This window comes from Amblyomma americanum, chromosome 1 (assembly GCF_052857255.1).
Source record: "Amblyomma americanum isolate KBUSLIRL-KWMA chromosome 1, ASM5285725v1, whole genome shotgun sequence".
Taxonomy (NCBI): domain Eukaryota; kingdom Metazoa; phylum Arthropoda; class Arachnida; order Ixodida; family Ixodidae; genus Amblyomma; species Amblyomma americanum.
In genome coordinates this window covers 433,965,389-433,989,605 of record NC_135497.1, presented here as the reverse complement: position 1 = coordinate 433,989,605, position 24,217 = coordinate 433,965,389, and the positions used below count along the sequence as shown (strand labels likewise).

The 24,217-nt window shown below is 46.7% G+C and overlaps 1 pseudogene; it reads right to left on the bottom strand.

Moving 5' to 3' along the window:
* Window positions 1-647: 647 nt before the first annotated feature.
* LOC144125141 (uncharacterized) overlaps window positions 648-24,217 on the bottom strand; it is a 45,010-nt pseudogene continuing 21,440 nt past the window's right edge.

Below are 24,217 nucleotides of genomic sequence, written 5' to 3'. Positions count from 1 at the left end.
CACACTCGATATGGTTCAGCAAACAGAAACGACAACAGCACAAGTTCACAAGACAGTTTGCAGCAGCGACGAGCTTTAGTCCCCGTGAACAGCGCGAAAGGAGCAAGAGTGACCGCGTGCGTGCCGTGTGCAGACATCACGAACCAAATGATTAGCCCCTGGACTGAAAATTACTAATTGAAGGACGAACGACACAATTCGCTCCCTCTGCTTCGCCGTTACTCCCTGAACAAACATAGCGGCGCCATTCAAAGCTGGAACCCTTGCTTAATTCAGACTGATTTTTGTCGTTGTTACTGCCTTTTTAGTGCATTAACTGGAGATAAAAGTAGGGCCTGTTTTTCGCTTCGTCGTATTTGGCTCGTAACAAAACATACGAGTGATAAGTTTGCTTTATTTTTCATTTAGAGTGACGATTCTGCGGTTGCTAGGCTTAAGGGGTCCGTGGGTTTGTTGAAAAAAATGTTTGCCGTCGTAACTACTGGATGGGTATTGAAGGATATAGCGTAAAGTCCCGCAAAGAAGTGCGTTTAGCGTACACAAGCTTGCATACGCATATGGTACGTCGACAGCTTCGCTTTATACACTTTTCTAACCGTATGTGTGTACCTGTACGCCAAGAGCGGCGAGGTGGTCGCTGGGATGTGTCAACGAGGCAGCATTTCGGCGGCGGCCGATTTCGCTCGCTCTCGGCGCCCAATGTCGAAGAGTGAATGAGCCATAAGGACAGTGACAGCACCGCCGCTGTCCGTGCCGAAGAGGATGGACTGTTTGGTGTGAGAAAAAAGGCTTCGTAGAATCGAAGCGACTGGCAGCTGGGAAAGTGCACAAAGAAGTACTACGAGCTTCAATACGAACCGAATGTGAGTTGAAAGGCTTAGCGTTAAGCGAGTATAAGTAGTTTCATTTCGTTGCCGTTTGTTTACGAGCTTATCTGATGCTGCGTTAGTATCGGCGACACTTAGCGAAACGATGAGAGGCAAATATTCTATTCCCCAACTTCGCGTGCCGCCAGTAAAAAAAACAAAATGATGTGATCCACGGCCTTCAGTATTAGTTTTCACCAGGACGCAATGTTCAGCTGCGAGTTGCTAAAAATAAGACCACCCTATCCACAAAAAAAGAAAACAAGGATTTGTGGTCGTCAAGTGTCGGCAGGTATGTATGCACGGCTTCGACTCTTTTTTTTTGGCCAGAAACGCGATCTAAACCACTGTTTGTATACTTTCAGTCTTACCTTAGCTTGTTGCAAAATCATATGCTTGCAAAATCACCATCCTTTGCTCTGAACAGCAATACGTTTCATTATGCTACGAGCGTTAAAACCAAACAATGTGCGTGCTCTGTATATAAGACGTTTACTTTCATCTCCGGACCGTCTGCTGTCGTGGCCTGCTTGGATGGGTAGGGAACTGTCAATGTTTGCTCATGCTTAAATCTGCAACATTTTTTTTTATTTTCGAAACTTCCCTATGCGTGCAGGTTCTCCACTGTGCGAGGAAGAAAGTGCAGGTGATGTACAGAATATTTGCTACATTCGTATCGCGTTCTCAATAGGAACCCATGCGTCGCGATAACCTACTTCTTTCTCTAGAGTGGTTGAGTCGGCCTTCTTCCCTTATTAGTGCATCAGCTTGTTTCGCGTTTTTTTCTTTTTCAAATTGTCAAACCACCCTTATTTAGTAGCGGTGCTTATTAGGAGTCTCAGTGCTCATTTGCCTTTCCTATTCGCACCGACTGGATATACTCTTGAGGGGCCTTTATTGGGATTCCTTAAGGAAGTTGCTTACAGCTGAAATTTCCTCACTGTGCGCTTTTCTTTAGACTACCTGTATAGCCTCTCCAGAAGGCAGATGACTCAGGCGCTTACACAGTATTTGTTCCCTGTACCGTTGTATCGGCAACCTTTTCTGAAGCTCCTTGACACCAGTGTTTTAAAACATGTTAGACGAATGTGCATTTATTCTGCTGCAAAAACATTCTTCTTTAAATTGCACACGTTTACGCTACCTGTGAAGGCATGGCTTCATGCTAAGGAGATTATTGTGCCATGGTCGGTGAACTACCACCTATGCAGTACACCAGAAACAACTGACCAGTTTTATTCTGTGCATCGATGTTGTGTTCTTCTGGGTTATATTACAACGAACAATTAAGAACATTGACAACACAACCTACAGTATCCGTTTTTTGCCTGTGGAGAAAAACTGTGTTGTACCATATGATCTATTCATGTTGCTGGGAATGTTTAGTCTATGGAAGAGCCGCATGATGGACCGCCACGCCGAATAACCATGGTCGTCGAAATTTTTGTTTCGTGAACAATGAGCTTTGGTGCGGGGAGTATATTCTGCCATGCAAGAGCCGCCTAGCTGGCTCCCCTATCTGGACGCATCTGTGTGCTTCCCAGACTTTTGAGGTTTTGGAAGGAGGGGTGATGTAGGGATACAGTGGCCTGGTGTTTTGTGGCGTAAGCGTGCTTAGACTTTTCTTTTCGGCACTATTTCCATGCCATAAAGAAAAAAAACTGCTGTGTGGCCTGGTCATATCTGTGCTTGGTTCGCGATCCAACGGTGGTGAGTTCGATTCCTGATATTTCCTTTTGAGTTCATTTCTATTTCGTTTCTTGTTTTTGCATGTAATAAGTGCTTCGGCCTTGATTTACTATATAGTATATACTTCCGCCCGGATCATCTCGGTTTAAATTGGGATGGAAATTGCGCTTCGTTTGCATTTTTCTTGTAAAGGCTGCTCCCGGGGACTAACTGTCGTACCCCTTTCCAAGGGGACCAACACAGTTGCACCCTTTCCAGTTGATCCCGAAAAGGACTAATGGCTGTGGCAAATCACTTGGTCCCCAAAGAGACTTACCTCTCGTCCACTTTCAGACCTTTTTGGCTTAGAGTGAAGGCTCTGACACGCTACCCAACGGAGCCCGGGTTGGAGTTAGCCTGTGCGCCACGACAACATCTTGTGATGGCCATCTTATTGTCGCACATATATCTACCAGCTTCTGGGGAAAATATGGCTCAGCATTGTACCTGGCTTGCGATGAATCATGTATCAGTGGGCTGCACAGGAAGCCCACTTTGAGGAAATGAAAAGTATAAAATTAACTCTGCTATGCAGCAAGAGTGCATGTTAAGCAAAATGTGCACTGGTGAGAAAATTGTACTTTTTGCTGAATTTTTAAGCCCACTTATCGGCGAATTTGAGCGCATAAACAAGCTTCTTCTGTCCGAGGCCCCGCCTCTGTTGATCTAAATCAGAAATTTATTTCTTTTGTGAAAACGTTTATGGCAAAAGTTCTAATGTCTGCAGCTATACGCAGATCGACAGCGCAGAATTTGGGAAGCACATATTACATTTCAGGGCCTGCGGTATGGGAGTTCTCTTCCTCGACAGCCTCGACACGGCCTCCCTGTGAATCTCTTACATTTTCAGTTGGATCGGTGCCGCAACTTTATTTTTGCGTGCATTAAGTGTGTTAAAGGTACAAAGTAATGAACAAAATAAAATCAGCACACTGTACTGCTGGGAGACTTCAATGCGAAGGTGGACAAGAACCAGGCTGGCAACCAGACGGTAGGCAACAATGGGATAGGTTCTAGAAATAGCAGGGGAGAGTTATTAGTAGAGTTCGCAGAAAGAAATAATTTATGGATCATGATTACCTTCTTCCGCAAACGAGACAACAGGAGGTGGACCTGGAAGAGTTCGAATGGTGAGACCAAAAATGAAAGCGACTTCTTACTATGCGCTCAACCTGGCATCGTTCAGGTTATGGGTGTCCTCAGTGCGCTGTAGCAACCACAGAATGGTGAGGTCTCGAATTAGCTTAGACTTAAAGAGGGAACGGACGAAGCTAGAAAAGAGGAAGTCCATTAAGCAGTTAGCGGTAAGAGGGAAAATAGGGAAATTGAGGATATCGCGTTAGAACAGATATTCAGCTTGAACTGAGGAAGACGACATTATTGTTCATACAACGAACGGTAAGTTAACAGTTATACAATTCCGGAGTGCGCAGTAGAAGTAGGTGGTAGGATTGTTCGATAGGATACCGGCAAGCTATCTGAGGAGACGAAATATCTTATTAAGAAACGCCAAAGCATGAGGGCGTCTAACCCTAGAGACAGAATAGAACTAGCAGAGATATCGAAATTAATAAATAAGCACAAGTGGGGGGGGGGGGGTAGCTGACATGACGAAGTTTAATATGGAAAGAATCGAGCATGCTCTAAAGAACAAAAGTAGTGAAGAGGAAACTAGGCATAGGTAAAAACCAGATGTATGCATCAAGAGACAAGGACGGCAATGCCATTAGCAATATATATAAGATAGGTAAAGAAGTCGAAGAGTTCTGCACAAGTCTATACAGTAGTCAATGTAAGCAGAACGTTAATGAGAGAGACAGTAGCCCACAGCAATGTGTCATCCCACCAGTAACAAAAGGGGAAGTAAAGAAAGCCTTAGGAAGCTATGCAAAGGGGACAACCAACTGCAGGTAACAGCAGATCTGTTGAAGGACGGAGGGGAGATTGTGCTAGAAAAACTAGCCACCCTTCATTCGCGATGCCTTATGACCTCGACCATATCAGAAGCTTGGAAGAACGCAAACGTTATCTGAATTCATAATAAAGGAGACGCCAAGGACCTGAAATATTACAGGCCGATCAGCTTATACTGTGTGTTGCCTACAAGGTATTATCTAAGGTAATGCTATTAGAGTCAGGGCAACCTTAGACCTTAATCAAAGAAATGATCAAGCAGGCTTTCGTAGAAGACATTCCACAGTAGATCATATTCACACTATTCATGAGGTGATAGAGAAATGCACAGAATATAACCAACTCCTATATATAGGCTTCTTTGATTACGAGAAAGCATTCAACTCAGTGGAAACCTCAGCAGTAATTGCGGAATCACGGAGTAGAAGAGCCTTAAGCCAAAATTCTGTATGATATGCATAGCAACTGCACAGCTACCATTTTTCTTCATAAAGTCAGCAATAAAATTCCAATAAGGAAGGGAGTCGGGCAAGGAGACACGATCTCTCAAATGCCACTCACCGCGATGTTTACAGGAGGTATTCCGTGGCCTGAATTGGGAACAGTTGGGGATAAGATTTAATGGAGAATGCCTCAATAATCTGCGATTCGCTGATGACATTGCCTTTTTGAGTTACTCAGGAGGTGAGCTGCAAATCATGATCAATGAGTTAGACAGGCAGAGCAGAACGCTGGGTATAAAAATTAACTTGCGGAAAACCAAAGTAATATTCAACAGTCTAGCAAGGAAACAGCAGTTCACAGTTGGCAGCGAGGTGCTGGAAGTGGTATAGGAATACGTCTACTTTGGGCAGGTAATGACAGCTGATCCAGATCATGAGAGGGAAATAACTAGAAGGATAAGAGTGGGATGGAGCGCATATATGGCAGTTTCCCTCAGATTAGGAATAGCAGTTTACCAGTATCCCTAAAGTGAAAAGCGTACAACAGCTGTACCTTACCGGCATTCACCTATGGGGCAGTAACGCGGAGGCTAACGAAAAGGGTTCAGCTTAAGTTAAACACAATGCAGCGAGCTATGGAAAGAAAAATGATACTTGTAACGTTAAGAGACCGGAAGCGGGCAGAGTGGGTCAGAGAACAAACGCGGGTTGATTACATCCTAGTCGAAATCAAGAGGAAGAAATGGGCTTGGGCAGCGAATGTAATGCGAAGGCAAAATAACCGCTGGTTTAGGGTAACGGAGTGGATCCCTAGAGAAGGCAAGCGTGGCAGAGAACGGCAGTAGGTTAGGTAGGCTGATGATGTTTAGAAGTTTGCAGGCATAGGGTGGTCGCAGCTGTCAATGGTTTGGTTTATGAGGGTTTCACATCCCAAGGCGACTCAGGCTATGAGGGACGCAGTAGTGAGGGGCTCCGGAAATTTCGACCACCTGGGGTTCTTTAACATGTACTGACATCGCACAGTACACGGGCCTCTGGAATTTTGCCTCCATCGAAATTCTCTCAATGGACAAGGTTAATTGGAGAGACATGGGAGAGGCCTTTGCCCTGCAGTGGGTGCAGTCAGGCTGATGATGAGATTGAAGTGTTCTCAAGGGGCTTCGTGCTGACATTAGGTTGGTGAGCGACTGGCGCCTTCCTGAGCCAAAAATTGCAAAGTAATCATTCGATTTTGTCCGTCGCTCATTCGGTGCTTTTACAGCGACATATTCAGTTTATGCAACAGAATCTCAGTATTTTCTCCTCCAAACGAAAGTCAACTATCTAGCAGAGGATACACAGTTAATAATGAATTTTGGGTAAGCGTGAGAAATGCCAAAAAAACTTGCTGGCAAGCCGGCCTTCACTGATGTCTGAGCTGGCACTCTCTTTTTGTCACTACCCTTGCTTTATCAAACACCATCGTCGAACGAGTGTTTTTTAATAATATATTTATTATACCCCCAGGGCCACTACGGCATTATAGAAAGCAGTGGTTCAAAAAAATAAAATAAATTTAACAAACTGGGGTTAATGAAACAGATAAGGTACAAACATGACTTCTACATATACATTGTTAGCTGAGGCGTTGAGAAGAAAATAAATGTAACAAAATATTAAATGTATCCTAGTTATACAATAATAGCGAGAACGTTCTTGAATAATTGATGATCGGTGATGGTGGCCGTCGAAGAAGAAAGGTGATTCCACTCATTTGATGTGCGTGGTACGAATGACTGAAAAAAAGTTTTTGTTCTGCAGAAAGGGTTGCCAACCTTATCAATGTGGTCAAGTCTCGGCGATACATACTCAGGTTGTGAGATAAGTTCGGTACGAAACTGCGGGTGATAGAATAATTTGTGAAAAAGGCACAAGCCCTGTCTACATGAACCCGACAGGACCGGGTAGAGTCAGCGTCGGGCTAGGTGACTCGCCTCTAACTCGCCCCGATTGGTGTCTACATGAACTCTGTTCAGGCGCGTAAGTATCGCAGCGGCGCCTAGCGTCGAGATTCGCAGTTATCCTACAAGTTTCCGGTTCCTGTTTTTGGCCCGCGGGTTCCCGCGCGTTCACAATGGTCATGTCGTCTGCTGTTTTGATCATGATGCTCACTCTCCATCAGCTTTATTTCATGACCCTTTTGATGTCATAGATAGCTTTCATAATGTGCTTCTCTCTGCCGCGGTGATTCATTACCGGGCTCGTTGTCAACGTATACGGAGTATATCAAGCAGCCGAACACCGCTCACCGCCGGTTCGTCCGTTCACGAAGTCGCCGTCATGTATGGTTAGTAACTATTCTTCTACGCTGTCCTCGCTAAACCTAGTGTGCAGAAAATAATAAAGCTGATGATGTGGCATTCTTAAAGTCGCAAGATACATATCTCGAATACAGTACACTTTAAGAAAAAAATGACTAAAAGCGGTAGGGAGATTAGTCCTTTGGGGGACCAAGTGATTTCCCACAACCATTCGTCCTTTTGGGGATCAACTGCAAGGGGTTATACAGTTAGTCTCCGAAGGACTAACTGCTGGGAGACTAATGGTTGCACCTTGCAGATGATCCTCAAGAGACTAACACTTGATCCTGGATAATGATCCATGAGGGAGCAAATGTTACCCTCTAAGGACTAACTGCTGATCCTCAGAAATGATCACTGGGAGAGCAAATGTTACTCCCTCAGGATTATCTGTTTATCTTCAGAAATGGTCCCTGAGAGAGGAAATGTTCCCGCCTCAGGATTAACTGTTGATTCATTTGAATGATTTTTCAGGGACTGATTATTAATCCATTGACACCAAATTTTCATCCACCTGTCATGGTTATCCTTGCCAGACCCAGGCTTGCTAGCTGAGGTTGGCTGTGCTTCTCACCACTGCACGAACATGTGTAGGAATGTGAAACTAGACAATTTAATTTCAGCTTGAGAATTTTTATTTCCCCAAAACAGTTTGTACCAAACGCACAAGTGGAGTTGGCCGTAGGCCACTGTCGACGTTGATCAGCCTGCACAGTAAGTCATATGACCGCTGTGCTTTTTTATCAAAGACGATATTAAATGCCCAGTATAAGGCCATCTGTGTTGCAAGTGCCGCCAGCAGGCTTGTCTCCTTGACACAAATAATTTCAAGGCAAACAGAAAACGTTGTCAGAATGCCTCCTCTGTACACTACAGTTGGGATATAGTGCACAGCTGCAGGATCCTGCAAAAAAGAACAAACGCACACACAAGTTTCAGAAAAGAGTGTTTTGCAAATCATTGGAGAAATCCCAAGTTCAGACACCTCCAGCCTTGCATGTAAAGGAAGCGTCTGCAAGCTTGTCCCTCCCCTTTCGAAAAATCTCATATGGATGCATTGTGTCTCGTATGAATTTATTGTGTCTAGTATGTGGTCATACGAGATGATATGTGTCTAGTATGTGGTCATACGAGTTGATATGTGTCCAATATGTGTTTCGAGGGCTGGTATGTGTCCCTAGTATCCCTCGTATGGGTTTATATGTGTCCTTCGTATCCCTCGTATGGGCTGATATGTGCCCTTCGTATGCCTCGTATGGGCATATGTGTCCTTCGTATCCCTCGTTAGGGCATATGTGTCCTTCGTATGCCTCTAAGTGCTGATACGTGTCTATCGTATCAGTTGTTTGAGCCGAAATATGGATTTCGTATCACCCGAATGGGCCGATGTGTCTTTCGTATCACTCATTTAGGCCAAATGAAGCTCTCGTATCACTCATATGGGTGAACTGCGTGTTTCAGTGAGCTTATATTGCCACGGACCCGAAGACGACCAAGTTGGCAGTGGAGTGCACGGAGCGCTCGCGCTAGACCCACCGCCATTAAATCATTCCATCGCCATCTGTTATGTAGTACTGTGTTCACCTGCTTGCCGTCGCGTAACATTTGGCGTGAGGTGCGGAGTTCATCCCCATCCTGGTCCTGGAGCTTCGGTGTCCTGCGTGTGCCGTGGTCGTCAGTCGTGTGTTCCTGCCCGCACCGCCCGGTTGTGCCCCAGCCCGCCAGACCAGAACCGACCATGTCGTTCACCCCTAGCCCACCCCCTGCCCCGGCCAGAAGACACGACAACTTGACGACGCCGCCGCTACTCGTACCTATGACCCCACCGACCCTAGAAGTCGCCAACATATTCGAACACAGCCCCTGCCCATGCCGTTCGGTGTGTTCATGGGCCTCGGCCGTCGGCTCAAGGTGACCTACCTAGCTACGGCCCGGAAGCTTCCTGGACCAGCGCTCATCTGATCATCATCTGTTCATCTCTTTCATCGTGACGGCAAACCCTGCATCTTCTCTTCTGTGTTCATCCATCCTGTCTCGCCCATCTTCACGCCCTGCGTTTCGTCTTCACTGCCGGACTTTCAGTTCGCGCTATCGGGACGATCGCTCGGCAGCCCCAGGTAGTGTCACGGACTCGAAGACGACAAAGTGGGCAGTGGCGCGGCACGGAGCTCTCGCGGCCCACTGCCATTAAATCATTCCATCGCCATCTGTTATGTAGTACTCTTCCCCATGCTTGCCGTCACGTAACAATATGTGTGTCTTTTATAGGGCTCGTATGAAATTAAGTGGATAACATTTCATCTTGTCTTTCACGCGGTCCACTTGAGCTCATAATTAAAGAAGACAGGTGATCAAATTAGATCCCTCTAACGTGGTGGGATGTTAAATCCCAAGTATAGTACCATTTTACGCTGTATCAGCTTGGAACATAAATGGACAAGCATATGGCATTCCAATGCTGTCCTGTTTCAAAGCTACATCTCAGCTGAAGCGCACACATTCAAAAAAAAGTTTAGAACACCCTCAGGAAAAGTAAAATTAAGCCAATGACACCATCTAAAACATAATAGATAATGAGGCCACAAAACATTGGCCCACGGGATCAATGACTCAAGTAGCTTCCAAAATAAGGAAGTGACTATACAGATGCAAAAATTTCCCATACATATATCCCAAGCATGAGAGGTGTGTTGAATAATTTGCCTCCTTGTCTATAACATGCTAAATACTGAAAGTGAAAGATATTATTAAAAACGAAGCTTCAGATGTCTTTTTTCAGAGGTGTAATTCAGTTTTTGATATCGTCCCCCACTTACACTGATGCCTTTGCATCATCGATGCATTATTGTTGTTTAGATGCCCTCAGAGAAGAATGAGGTTGATGGCCCCAACTGGACACTAAAGATCTTCAAATGTTTCTTCAGCTACGGTATAGCCAGTAGCTACAAGGCACTAGGTCAGAACTATTGCTCGGTGATGCAGAACATCCCGAAACTGCAGCTTATTCAACACGGCGGTATTGCCACCTAACTTGTCATGCCAAGCATTGTCACATTAAATGATGGATTTTTTAGGACAAACTTTAAGAAAAAGTGCACGGTCCTTCAGCATCCTCAAGTTCAAGAATGCCCGCAATAACCGTCTGCTTAATGTGACAATCATCACAAATAAATTCATCCACATGTGCCACGAGTTCAGATGCGAGATGCAGACAGTGGGCATCCACTGCACTCCTCGTCTTTCACACTCAACACAGCTGAATCTTGCATGTACGTACAGTTTGTACCCACCTTCTGACTGGAAACATAACATACCCATTACCATAAATTGGACTCATTCGATGGTGGATAATGATAGGGAGAACACCTTCTGCCATCCAAAATGTGGTTTCGAAAAACTGTTATAACTGTACACTGATGTATGCTAACATTTTCCTTGTGACTACTTCAATATCAGTGGTGATATGTGCAAAATGAAAATGTGAAAAGTGGGAACATCAAACTTTCTTTTCATTGTAACGTCTTTCCCTTTCCCGAGGTGATAAATGTGTTACAGACCAGGAGGTAAAAAATATACTGATCACCCCTCGTATAAACAGAATCCACCTATACCATCTGTTTAATGAAACAAACAAGCTTAATACACAAAAACACTACATATATAGTATATCATGGAACAAGAGTAAGAGTTTTGTACACAGACCACACGAACAACACAGCAGCAAGTGACATACAATATTAGTTACATTTCTCCATATTTACTATACTCAAATACAACTTAAGAATGAAGTGGCAGATGCCTCTCAAAGGTCCAGGCATTGTAATGAGCATGGAGGAGGAGGACACAACCAGCAGTGCATGAGAGGTTTGATGATGATGATGAGATGTGAGCCCGTTAACAGGCCAATGTGATCCATTAAACGTCTGCGTATACAAGCCAAGCACATCGAGCACTGCCACAATCAGATTAGCAAAAATGAGAATGACAATGTCTCCAATGAGCTATTGTAGACGCCATGGTAGAGGGCTCCAGATTAACTTCAACTGCATATGCGCTGACAAAGCACAGCAAAGAGGCGTGTTTTCCACTTCACCTATATCAACATGTGGCTGCTCTCGCCTGGATTTGACTCAGTTTCCTTGGGCATAGACCACAATGAAGTGAATAAATGTCCATCCAAACAACTGTGACGTGACAATTAAAGAACTGAATGTGGACAGGTAATGACAAAAAGAAAAGTAGGCCATATATGCCCTCTTCACTGTGTGAACATGTCGCCTATCTGAAAACAAACATAAAATTAGGAAGACATGAAGTGTCACCTGCTGAAGAAATAAACAGCCGAAACACTAGTACACCTTCATTCACAGAAATGGAGCTACCTGTCACAAGGCAACGGGTGTGGTAGGCATGCAGCAACCCAATTATATAGTGTGCGCCATCCTGATTGGCTCAGGTTGTCGTACCTTCCATGCAAACAACTTGCGAAGTGAATTATAGAGAAGCATTTGCCACTTCATTCTTGAGTTGTATTCAACTATAGTTTACACAACACACAAAAGAAAATACTGCTTCTCAAAGGAACACTAAGGACATGTCCACATAATTTCTGTTCTTAGTAAAAATATGTTGCATTGGCCCTTTCTAACCATTCAGTTATTCTGTTAACCATTCTATTACTAGGGCCGCCTACCCGTGTGGGTTTTTTTTGCAGAAATGAAGGGTTTATTTGAGATATGTCAATAAAAGAATTCCAAAAAGTTCCTATAGTTAGACGAAAGCTATATATTCGGAAAAAAACAATCCGATATACACGGCAAACTGCCTTCAAAAATCTTTTCTGACCGAATGCTTCGTCGGATCGAACATCTCTCAGGACACCTCGGGCGTTTAAACTTGTTTACCAATAGACATCGGCTTTGCGACCAATATCAGATATACAATATGCAAGATATACCCACTCCAGCGGGCCGATCACGTATCTATAGGGCCGCTTACACGTGTGTGTGTTTTTTTCTTGCAGAAATGAAGGGTTTATTTGAGATATGTAAATAAAAGAATTCCAAAAAGTTCCTATAGTTCGACGAAAGCTATATATTCAGAAAAAAACAATCCGGTATACACTGCGAACTGCCTTCAAAGGTCTTTCCTGACTGAATGCTTCATTGGATCGAACATCTCTCAGAACACCTCGGATGTTTTAAACTTGTTTACCAATAGACATCGGCTTTGCGACCAATATCAGATATAAAATATGCGAGATATACCCACTCCAGTGGGCCGGTCACGTACTATAGGGCTGCTTACCCGAGTTCAGGTGGGCTATACTCAAGAACCACGGAACAGGGGGGTGGCAATGGGGAAGGTCGCCTCCCCCCACATTTTTCAGGGGGGGGGATGTGCCCCCCTAATCTCCATTTGCTTCTACTTGGATCAGATTTCTGAAAATTGAAACACATGTCAGTTCTAACCTCTTTTAATTCAATGCACAATGGGGCTGCATGAGCTGCTTGGCTTGGTAGCCAGTTGTAAAACATTTGGTATATGAGTAACCTAAACCGGTCATGTCCCTACAGAATTCGATCGACTATATATCGACCTGACCGTGTACATGATCACGATTAGAGAATTTAAACAAACTATGCACAGGCTTTTTTAATGGAATTCATCACTCCTCGTGCGTACAGCTTCCCACCTATAAGCTCCTCATTTCAATTAATTTTATTCTGCCATAAATCTTTGCACCGTTTGTTCGTTCGCACTCACAACCTCCGGCACGCGGCTTTATCATTTTGTATTGGAATGCGAGGTGCGACAAGACTTATGCCGTTGATCATGGCCACGTGAAAATGATTCCACATTTTTCCAGATTCTTGGTGCTTTTGGTTCTCTATCTCGAAGGTTCCTTGCCAGCTTTAAATTCAGCACTACCAAGAACTGCATGGCATTCAGGTCGATGACCGCCGAGCACGCATGATTAAGCCTATTGCAGCCGCCGAGTAATTCAGTTCTTAGTGGGCGTGAGTCAGCCCCTTAAACAGTTAATTTTGGAAGCCTTTTCGTTCTCTTCCTGAGAGCTGGAGTGTCGTCACCGCATCGTGATACTTTGCATCAAGCTTTGAACATTGAATATATATATATATATATATATATATATATATATATATATATATATATATATATATATATATATATATATATATATATATATAATGTAACGTGAAGATGTGCGCACCAAAAGGGAAAAATATATTTACAGGGAAACAGCTTACAGCCACGCAGCCGAACAACCGGGCACGCGAAGCCCAGCAGCAGAAAACGCACTTCGTCCTCTTCGCGTTCCAAGCGCGAGCGCACCAAGCACGAGCGTTCCAAGCACAAGCACAACCGTAGCATAACTCCCGGCGGCAAAAGCACCGTCCCGGTGCTAAGTGGATGATGTAGCAGGCGTGTAGTACGGTTTGAGACGGACTACATGAACGACGTCAGTCAAAGGGCTAGTGGACGACGTCGGAGCATGAAGAGGTGTAATCTCGTAGGTCACGTCGGTCACCTGACAGAGAACTCGATAAGGGCCACTGTACTGACGTAGAAGTTTCTCAGAGAGACCGACATGGCGAGAAGGAGACCAAAGGAGGACGAGTGAGCCCGGCGGATAGTGTACTGGGCGATGCCGGCGGTCGTAAACTGACTTCTGGTAGGTCTGAGATGCGGTGAGCCGGTCTCGGGCGATTTCACGGGCCATAGTTGCTCGGGAGATGGCGTCACGTGCATACTCTGTGGTCGAGGCAGTAGAACTCGGTAGTAATGTATCCAATGGCAGCGCAGGATGCCGACCAAACAGAAGGTAGAAAGGAGAATAGCCGGTGGTATCATGCCGCGACGAATTATAAGCAAATGTTACATAAGGCAAGGCAACGTCCCAATCGCGGTGGTCGGGCGAGACATACATGGATAGCATATCGGTCAGAGTCCTGTTGAGGCGCTCGGTAAGCCCGTTCGTCTGGGGATGGTAAGCTGTAGTGAGCTTATGCTGCGTGCCACAGGACCGGAGGATATCGTCAACTACTCGGGACAAAAAGTAGCGGCCGCGGTCCGTCAGCAATTGGTGTGGAGCGCCGTGGTGAAGGATTACGTTCTGCAATAGGAAGTCGGCGACATCGGTTGCGCAACTTGTTGGTAACGCACGCGTGATAGCGTACCGGGTCGCATAGTCGGTCGCGACAGCAATCCAACGGTTGCCGGAGCAGGACGTCGGGAAAGGTCCGAGAAGGTCGAGTCCAACACGGTAGAATGGTTCGAGAGGTACGTCAATAGTCTGTAGAAGGCCAGCAGGCAACGTTGATGGTCTCTTCCTGCGTTGACAGAGGTCGCAGGAGGCAACGTAACGCCGAACAGAGCGGTACAGACCAGGCCAAAAGAAGCGGCGTCGGACCCGATCGTATGTGCGGGAGACGCCGAGGTGGCCTGCGGTCGGTAGGTCGTGTAGTTCCGCTAGGACAGATGAACGGAGACGCTGGGGAACGACTAGCAGGAGCGGAGGTCCGTCAGGACGAAAGTTGCGGCGGTATAGGACGCCATCCTGAATGACGAACAGTTGCAATGAAGGATCTCGGCTGGCACAGTTGAGGCGATCAATGAGAATACGCAAGGAAGAGTCTTGTCGCTGCTCGTCCGCGATGTTAACCAGATCGGAGATAGCGAAGAGGCACGGGCCGAGGTCGTTGTCTCCAGGATCAGGCGGCTCTACAGGGTGCCGAGACAGGCAGTCGGCGTCTTGATGGAGACGCCCTGACTTGTAATGAACAGTGTAAGAATACTCTTGGAGGCGCAACGTCCAACGTCCGAGCCGGCCTGTGGGGTCTTTCAGTGAAGACAGCCAACAAAGGGCGTGGTGATCGGTCACTACGGAGAATGGACGGCCAAACAGGTACGGTCGGAACTTAGCTACGGCCCAAACAAGAGCTAGACACTCGCGCTCTGTAATTGAGTAATTTCGCTCAGCTGTAGAAAGGAGGCGGCTGGCATATGCAATAACGCGTTCTTGCCCTTGGTGACGTTGGGCTAGCACGGCGCCAATCCCATAACCGCAGGCGTCTGTGCGAACTTCAGTCGGAGCCGACGGATCAAAATGGGCCAGAATAGGTGGGGAGGTGAGTAAGTCGACTAGCGAAGAAAAGGCCTCCTCTTGGGCAGGGCCCCAGGTAAAAGGGGTGTCTTTCTTTAGAAGGTCGGTCAGGGGGCGAGCGGTGCCGGCAAAATTTTTGATGAAACGGCGGAAGTACGAGCAGAGGCCGACGAAGCTGCGCACATCCGTAGACGACTGGGGAATAGGGAAGTCCTTGACGGCTTGAACTTTAACAGGATCCGGGCGGACACCAGAAGCGTCGACTAGATGTCCGAGAATGGTGAGTTGGCGGCGACCGAATTGACATTTCGACGAATTGAGCTGTAGCCCGGCTCGACGGAAGACAGAAAGAATGCTCGCCAGTCTTTCGAGGTGCGTGGTAAACGTGGGCGAAAAAAACCACAACATCGTCGAGGTAACATAGACATGTGGACCATTTAAAGCCGCGAAGCAAGGAGTCCACCATTCTTTCGAAGGTAGCTGGCGCATTACAGAGACCGAATGGCATAACTTTAAACTGATATAAGCCGTCCGGTGTGACGAATGCCGTCTTTTCGCGGTCATTGTCATCAACAGAGATTTGCCAATACCCGTACCGAAGGTCAATTGAAGAGAAAAATTTGGCTCCGTGAAGGCAGTCCAAAGCATCGTCTATTCTTGGGAGTGGATAGACGTCTTTTTTTGTTATGTTGTTTAGGTGCCGGTAATCAACGCAAAAGCGCCAGCTGCCGTCCTTCTTTTTAACCAGCACAACTGGTGAGGCCCAAGGGCTCGACGAGGGCTCTATGATGTCTTTACTGAGCATCTTGTCCACCTCTTGCTGTATGATGGTGCGTTCTGTACTGGACACTCTGTAGGGTCGTCTGTGAATAGGAGCTGCGTCACCGGTGTTGATGCGATGCGTGACCACAGATGTTCGAGCCAAAGGGCGGTCATCGAAGTCAAAGATGTCGCGAAAAGACGACAGAAGATACCGAAGGTCGTGAGCTTGCCCTGGTAAGAGGTCAGCAGCAATCATTTTTGCATATTCATCAGGTGGTGGGACGTCAGAGTCGCGGCAGTTCGACGAGGGTGGGACGCTTCCCACCGCCGATACGACGCATTCGGCAGCAGGGCACAGCGTGGCGAGCGACATACCTTGTGGGAGCGGCTGAACGTAAGAGGCAAAGTTGAGAACCGGAAGGGACGCTTGATTTGCCGACATGGTGACAACTGTATGCGCAAGGGCAACACTGCGTGTAAAGGGCACATCAGGAACCGGAGTAATGATGTAGTCACCATCGGGAACTGGCGGGACCGAGGAGAAACGGACATAAGTGGCGGCATCGGGGTCCAGGCGGACAAAGTCGGCGGTGCACAGTCGGTGAACAATTGGATCCGGTGGCTCTGAAGGAACAGGGAGAGCGAGTTGAACGATGCTTGTGGCGCAATCTATAAGGGCGGAATGGTCGGTGAGAAAGTCAAGGCCGAGAATGATGTCATGAGGGCAGTGTTCGAGGACAGTGAAGAGCACAGAAGTATGGCGGCCGGCTATTGAAACACGAGCAGTACACATTCCGACGACAATAGACATACCGCCATCTGCAACATGGACCACAGTTGAGGGGGCAGGAGTGAGCACTTTCCTTAGGCGACGGCGAAGACGAGCATTCATGACTGAGACGTGCGCTCCAGTGTCGATCAGAGCGGTAACAGGGACCCCGTCCACGTCGACGTTAAGGATGTTCCGATGAGCATGAAGAGTTAAAGGAGGGTTTTCTGGTCGGGTCGTCAGAGCAGCATCACCCCCAGACGCTGCAGCCATCAGTTTTCCGACCGGGAGCGGGCATATGGGGCCGGCGACGAAGGGCGGCGAGGTCGGGGCGATGGAGATCGACGGCGCTGAGGTGACGACGAACGGTTGGTAAGCGGGGTCTGAGCGTTGTGGCCAGCAGAGGTCGTTTCCGAGGGCGAGGGAGAGCGGCGGGAATATGCAGAACCCGGCGGGTAGCGGCTGTAGGTCGAGGACGGACGGCTTCGGCAGTGTCGAGATATGTGGCCAACTCGGGAGCAGTTAAAGCAGATGGGCCTGTCATCAGGTGTTCTCCATTCATCTGGATTGCGGCTGCGTCGAGGGTAGTATGCACGTTCAGAACCGAGCTCCGGGGACATGCGGCGAGCATATGGGGCACTAACTGAGCAAACAGGTTGAATCCCAAGATTGGCAAATTCTTTGCGAACGACAGCCTGTATAAGGGATACTGCTGGAGTACTGTCTGTTGCGGGTGTATGAAACGCAACGGGGGACATTGCCTCTACTTCTTGGCGCACAAGTCGTGTCAGGCTCTCAGATGTCGGCAGACGGCTCGGTGGAGTCGAGTCTACACAGGACGACGTCGCAGTCGTATTCGGCAACCGCGTGAACTGCGGAGAAATTCGGTGGCTCTTCGCTTGTTCGAACCGGCGGCATTCCTTGATGATTGCGTCAACCGTTCCGCAGTCCTTGTATACAAGAAGGTTAAAGGCGTCATCTGCGATGCCTTTGAGCACGTGACCTACTTTGTCGCACTCTGACATAGTGGCGTCGACTTTCATGCAGAGAGCTAATATGTCCTGAATGTATGATACATAGGACTCTGTGGACGTTTGTGCACGGCATGCGAGCTCCTTCTTCGCAGCGAGCTGACGCCCGAATGGCTTACCAAACAGGTCACAAAGCTTGCGCTTGCAGAGATCCCAGCTGGTGAGTTCATCCTCGTGGGTCTCGAACCATACCCTGGCAGTGCCCGTCAGGTAGAAGATGACGTTGGCCAACTTTAGGGTCGGGTCCCACCTGTTGTGTGTGCTCACGCGCTCGTACATTGCGAGCCAGTCCTCCACGTCGACACCGTCCGTTCCGTTGAAGGTCCCAGGATCTCTCGGATGGGCAATGATGAACGCCGGGTTGGCGGACGCCGACGGAGCGGCCCCTTCGCTGGTCATGGTTGAAGAGCCGGCGAGCTGACGACCGCTGCGAAGTTCCGTGCTTGCTGTGGCTGTACCCAGCACCTCACACCAATAATGTAACGTGAAGATGTGCGCACCAAAAGGGAAAAATATATTTACAGGGAAACAGCTTACAGCCACGCAGCCGAACAACCGGGCACGCGAAGCCCAGCAGCAGAAAACGCACTTCGTCCTCTTCGCGTTCCAAGCGCGAGCGCACCAAGCACGAGCGTTCCAAGCACAAGCACAACCGTAGCAATATATATATATATATATATATATATATATATATATATATATATATATATATATATATATATATATATATATATATATATATTTATGAAGGGAGCCAACAGTCACCAAAACCAAGGTGCATAGGGGAACGTTAATTTTTTTTTTATATGGTCGAGGGTGGCGCTGGTGAACACTCTCATGGCTCGCTTACACCCAGTAAACATAAATACCCACGAGAGCAGCAGATCTGACAGCCGTCGCCGTAGCTCAGTTGGTAAGAGCACCGGACGCGATATTCGGAGGTCGTGGGTTCGGATCCCACCGGCGGCATGGTTATTTTTTCTGCTGCTTTATAAGTAATTTTCTTTCAGCGATTTATTAATCTAAGTATTATTATCCCAATGATAAGCATAACACAAAAAAAACAATTAACGTTCCCCTATGCACCTTGGTTTTGGTGACTGTTGGCTCCCTTCATAAATTTGTCAAACGGGCCCCTCATTTCATTTAACTTGTCTGCTAATATTTATATATATATATATATATATATATATATATATATATATATATATATATATATATATATATATATATATATATATATATAACTTTTTTATGTAAATGAGCAATAAATAAATAAATAACAAAATAAGCTCGATGTCCTGCCCTCCCACTAAAAAAAAAGGGGTTCCGGAGTCCCTGGCTATACTAATTGTCTCGAGCATAGCCCAAACCTTCACCCGCTACCATTACGACCCGGACGCGACAGCGGTGTGCCAAAGAACACTGCGAAACTATAATTATAGAGGTCCTCGATCACCTCGATCGAAGCACCTCGATCGAGGGCGCGGTTGTGCTACCCAGTTCCGTGTTCTAGCGCACACTAGCAGTTTATTTTTGAGAGCCTCTTCCTCCTCGTACCTTGCACACTTCTAATTTCTTAACATAAATTCTTTCAGTGCATCAATTTACCTATTCAGCAATCTATATTTTCCCCTCTGCTTGTACTAAGTCGCTGATTTCAGGTCAGTGGCAATATAGTACTTATGATATCTACCACGCTCCGTGCCAGAAAATACTTTTTTTGCAGCAATTACAGCTTTTCAAGAACTTGCTGCATTTAGGGGAGTTCTAAAAGAAGTGTTTATTTTATCGTAGATAACACAGAAGTTGCTCTTTACAGCGCAGAGAACAGGGAAGGGCCTAGCGTTATTTTTGATCAAGAGCCGCGCAACAGGAGCTTTTATATTTGGAAACCGAAACTGAAAAAGTTTTAGCGTCGTCTGACGGCTAGGCCCAGACTTTATAGGTGCTTCCTGTTTGTCGTAAGCCACACAAAACTTTATGCTTAAAGCACTAAGTAAAAAGCGCAAAGCACAATCAGGCACCGCGCGCCACAATAGCTTCCAGCTTTGAAACCGAAACCGAAGGCGATTTGTCACATAGCGACTAGTTTCTTTAATGCAGGGGCGATCAAAAATCGCAGAACACTTCAAACATTTAGGTTACAGCGGTACCATAAAGCTCATACATGATAGAGCCCACAGAGTTACACTAAGCTACCCTATTCACACGTAATGGGCAGTCACAGGTGCAAGACCGATTTGAGGGGCTAGTTGATTCTGCAGTTGGTTCTGCTTATGTTGGACCAACGCTCTGTGGCACAGCTTGACACGGAACTTATAACTATTTCCCTTTCAAAGAGTATTTGTAACTTTTCAACTATAAGTATTTCATGGTGTGTAGAGCCCCGCGTCGTCTGCTACTATATGCGGTCAATCAGCAGTCAACTTTATGGCCGGATGCGCTGCACGAGGAGGCTGCGACATGGAGCGGTATAGAGATCACGGTCGGAGACGCAAGTTCTGCCGCAGGAAACAAACACACGAAATTGAACGAATAAAACGTATTTATTATTCTGGTTTGTAAAGAAGAGGTCATCATCATCATCGTATTCAGTGCCCTGTGCGGTGCGCGTCGCCAAGCCAATCCAAGTCTGCGGTCGTTTGCGTCCAACGTTTGCGTCGTCACTCGTGTCGGTGTGTGTGGTTGTTACAGTTATTAGATTGTGTGTTTTGCAGCCACATGTGACACTTCCAATATGGGTTCGTCAGCTGCGTCGAGCTATGCGTACGTGAAATACTTTGACCGACGGCGCAAAAGCTATTGTACACGTCACTATGTCGTCCTTGTTTCCTTTGCGCTACACCTATCCATGATGCCTCACCGACTGGCGTTAGCGACCTGGCAAAAAAAGGACATCTACTGGCGCGGCGGAAAAGATGAGAAAGCATTCTATTCCGCCCAAGTAATGGAGCTTGGAGGTGAGTTTTGCAGTTACTTCGCTACGTGGTCAGATTTCAGAAGTGCCAAACGTGTGATGCGTGTACAGTCAAGCCTAACGCTTTTAGCAAAGCTTGGTGGCATTTTAGATAAAGTCGATGCACATGCTTTTTTACTGTTGCGAGCACTTGCAGAACGCTTACGATACCACTTCCTCTGTGATTGCGATCCGAGCACGCAGCAGCCCAGCGCATGCTTCCCAAACAAGGAAAAAACTGCGTGGTCGCGCTGTAGCAGGTCTCGACGTAAGTGTCACTTGAGCGAAATAATATATCGTGATTTTTTTCATGAATTCAAGTAATTGCATGAGGCAGGGAGAAATCGGCTGTGTTCAGATCTGCTAATTTTTCGCATCATATGATTTTTGGAAAGCAATGAATGCGACACACTAACTGATCCGTTTCCGTAGCTGGCCCTGTGTTTGCTGTCGCTTTCATTATTTTATCTCTCATTTCTTGTGCTCCAGTAACAAAAGCGGAGCTTATCCAGAGGATGTCTAAGAGAAAAATCACTGCAATGGACCTTGAAATGTGTGAGCCAGCAACAACAGTTGCACAGATAGATGTATGTACTGAGCGAAGTTTTACTGCGGATGCCTCTGCTACTGCCACTCGCACGCTTACCAGTCGCAATATGTACATTACATAGCAGCATACTTCAGAGCCAGACAGGCGTCTCTGTTTGTGTGTGTCTAAAATATTTATGGTTGCGGGAAGCAGCCAGGCTCCCGTCAGCAAGAGAGCTTTGTAGCGGATTTTTGAATGGTAGTATAGAGATATTGCTTAAAATCTACCATTGTAAAAGATTGCGTAGGACACTAGAGAACCGCTTGTGGAATGGAAGCATCGTTCTGTTTTTTGTTCTCTCATATATTGTGTGCTTCATGTCAGGTCAAAGTTTCATTTTTCGTATTGCCTCCTCGCATTGTTGTCTAAAGTATTTATTGTTTGGGGGAGCAGCCAGGCTGCCTTCAGCAAACAGAGAGCTTTGTATCGAGCCCACCGATTCGGCGTTGCGGGACAGCGCACTTCTCTCATTGCAGCACGTTGTCTTAGCTTCGGCTTGCAACTCGGAACTCGGTGGCCTGTTTTCTCAGTGCCATGATAGTGGTTAAATATATGTATTGCTGGAAATTTATAAGCCCTGCTATTCTTCGGTTATGCGGCTTACCAAAGCGAATCGGGCCACGTGAGACACGGATAGGGCCTCTGATAATTATTATTCACGAGGGGTGATAATTATTATTCACGTGTCTATCGAAAACACCGGTGCTGCGCTGTGGGCTACAACTGCGGCGGGCTCTCCCCGGTCGGGGCGGCTCTTGTCAAGACACGATTAATTACTGGAAGGCACCGTTCCCCTCTTCCCGTCATCTGTCCATCGTCGGTCGCTTCTTGCAGAGAACCAGTCAAAGGGGGAAGGTCATTTGCATCCAGCCGAGCGTGGGAAGAACAGGCTCCTTCCCAGCTAGTCATCCTTTCTTTTTGTGCAGTCGTCGGCCACCTGATGACGCTGTCGAAATTGCCGCTGCTGTTGCTGCGCCATCGTGGTCATCCCTGTCGATGGGATCTGCACCTTAATCCTCTTCGGCTGGTGTGCATTCCGTTCATAAAAGGCCCAACGCAGACGCCGCCGAAAGCTCCCCATTTGACTTTCAAACAAAAGGGGTGCTGTCTACTCTTGTAAACGGAAGGGCAGCCAAACAGAACAAGCAGGGATGGAGGACTAAAGCTAGTGGACTAAACGGGAGGGAGAAAAACCTCTGAGAGGGAATGGAAGGAGAGGAGCATGGAAAAGTAGCTAGTTTGCCATATATGTAACTCCAATATAATGTCTTTTATTAAAGATTGTTTGCGGTTGTGTGTTCCGGGGACGGTGCCTCACAACAACCTTGGTAGAGGACATTTTCAGCCAGAGGGTGGTCGGGGCCCTTTAAGTAGTGGCTGCCGGCTGGCGTGCATGTGTGCTCTGCCAAATTTGTTGTTCAAAATTTTTATTCTCTACGGAGGTCATTTTCAATTCATAGCTGAAGATGAGGCATAACGTTGCATGTGCCGATTCAGTCGTTGCCATAAAGCTTGGTGCTCGGGTCTTCTGCCACAAGTGCTTAAAATACCTGAGAAATACCGTATGCATACTTCACTTTGCATTTGACTCATCAAAAAGAGAATTTTCCCAGTGTGGATCAACATGCCTGCACACACAGTGTGGGGCCGACATGCAAGGCCAGATTGTAATGCCTTTCATTCAAGTGCTAGCTCTGCAGCAAAAGCGATAACATACAGAAACGACGTGTAGCTATATTTGTACAGTGCACGCACTTCAGAAAAATTTTCAACCAGCTGATATGCACGCTTGTCAAAATAATGCGTGCATTACTTGCTGGCAGCAATATTAACAGCTGGAGGGCGGCAGACTACAGTTGAGTGGAAAATATCCTGATTGTTTTCTGCTTACAGCCCACAGGAATTAGCTCACAAACAGAAATTGCAACTACCACAGGAGAGTCAGTATAGGCAGGGTCGATCATTGGCGCCCAAGTAATTAGTGTGTAGTTAACAAATATGCAATAATCTGAGACTACAGCATGTTGTTTGAGCAGTGCATGCGCAGTTTTTCTCTCCTCCTCATCATCAGCCTCACTACACCTACAGGGCAAAAGCCTCTCCCATGTCTTTCCAATTAACGCTGTCCAATTAGCCTTCCTATGTGGTGTCAAATGCAAGTTTTTAGAGCGCGACTGCCCGTCACATATGCTTTTGAGGATATCTCGAAGCTTATATGCAGACTTCACGACAGCACACAACGCACTGAAGGACATATACTTGCGTTGTTGCCGCCGATGTATGCATCTGAGTGCAAGAGTCCGCGGCTGCCCTGAATAACTAACGTCCTTTCTTTCGCTCCCAAGGATCAGATTTCTACCGTACGCATGCGAGCAATGAGACGCAACAGCAAGCAAAGCAGCAGAGGGCACTCGCCTTCCGTGATCCATGGACGGCCTTGGCGCCATGATTGTCAGCAGGCTGGTTCTGGCGGCGACCAGTTTATGTGAGCATGATGCACCTTCCTGTCAGGAGTGAATTTTCTGGCAGCGAACAGGCTCTCCGAGCACGGCAATTTGAAAAAGCCCAATGATAACTTAAAGATTTAAAGATGTATAGACACCTTATTTTGGTGGCATGTTTTCTTCCCTACAATGATTCAGAAGACACTACTATGAATGAATCATCATGTGGTGTTTGCCTGGCACCT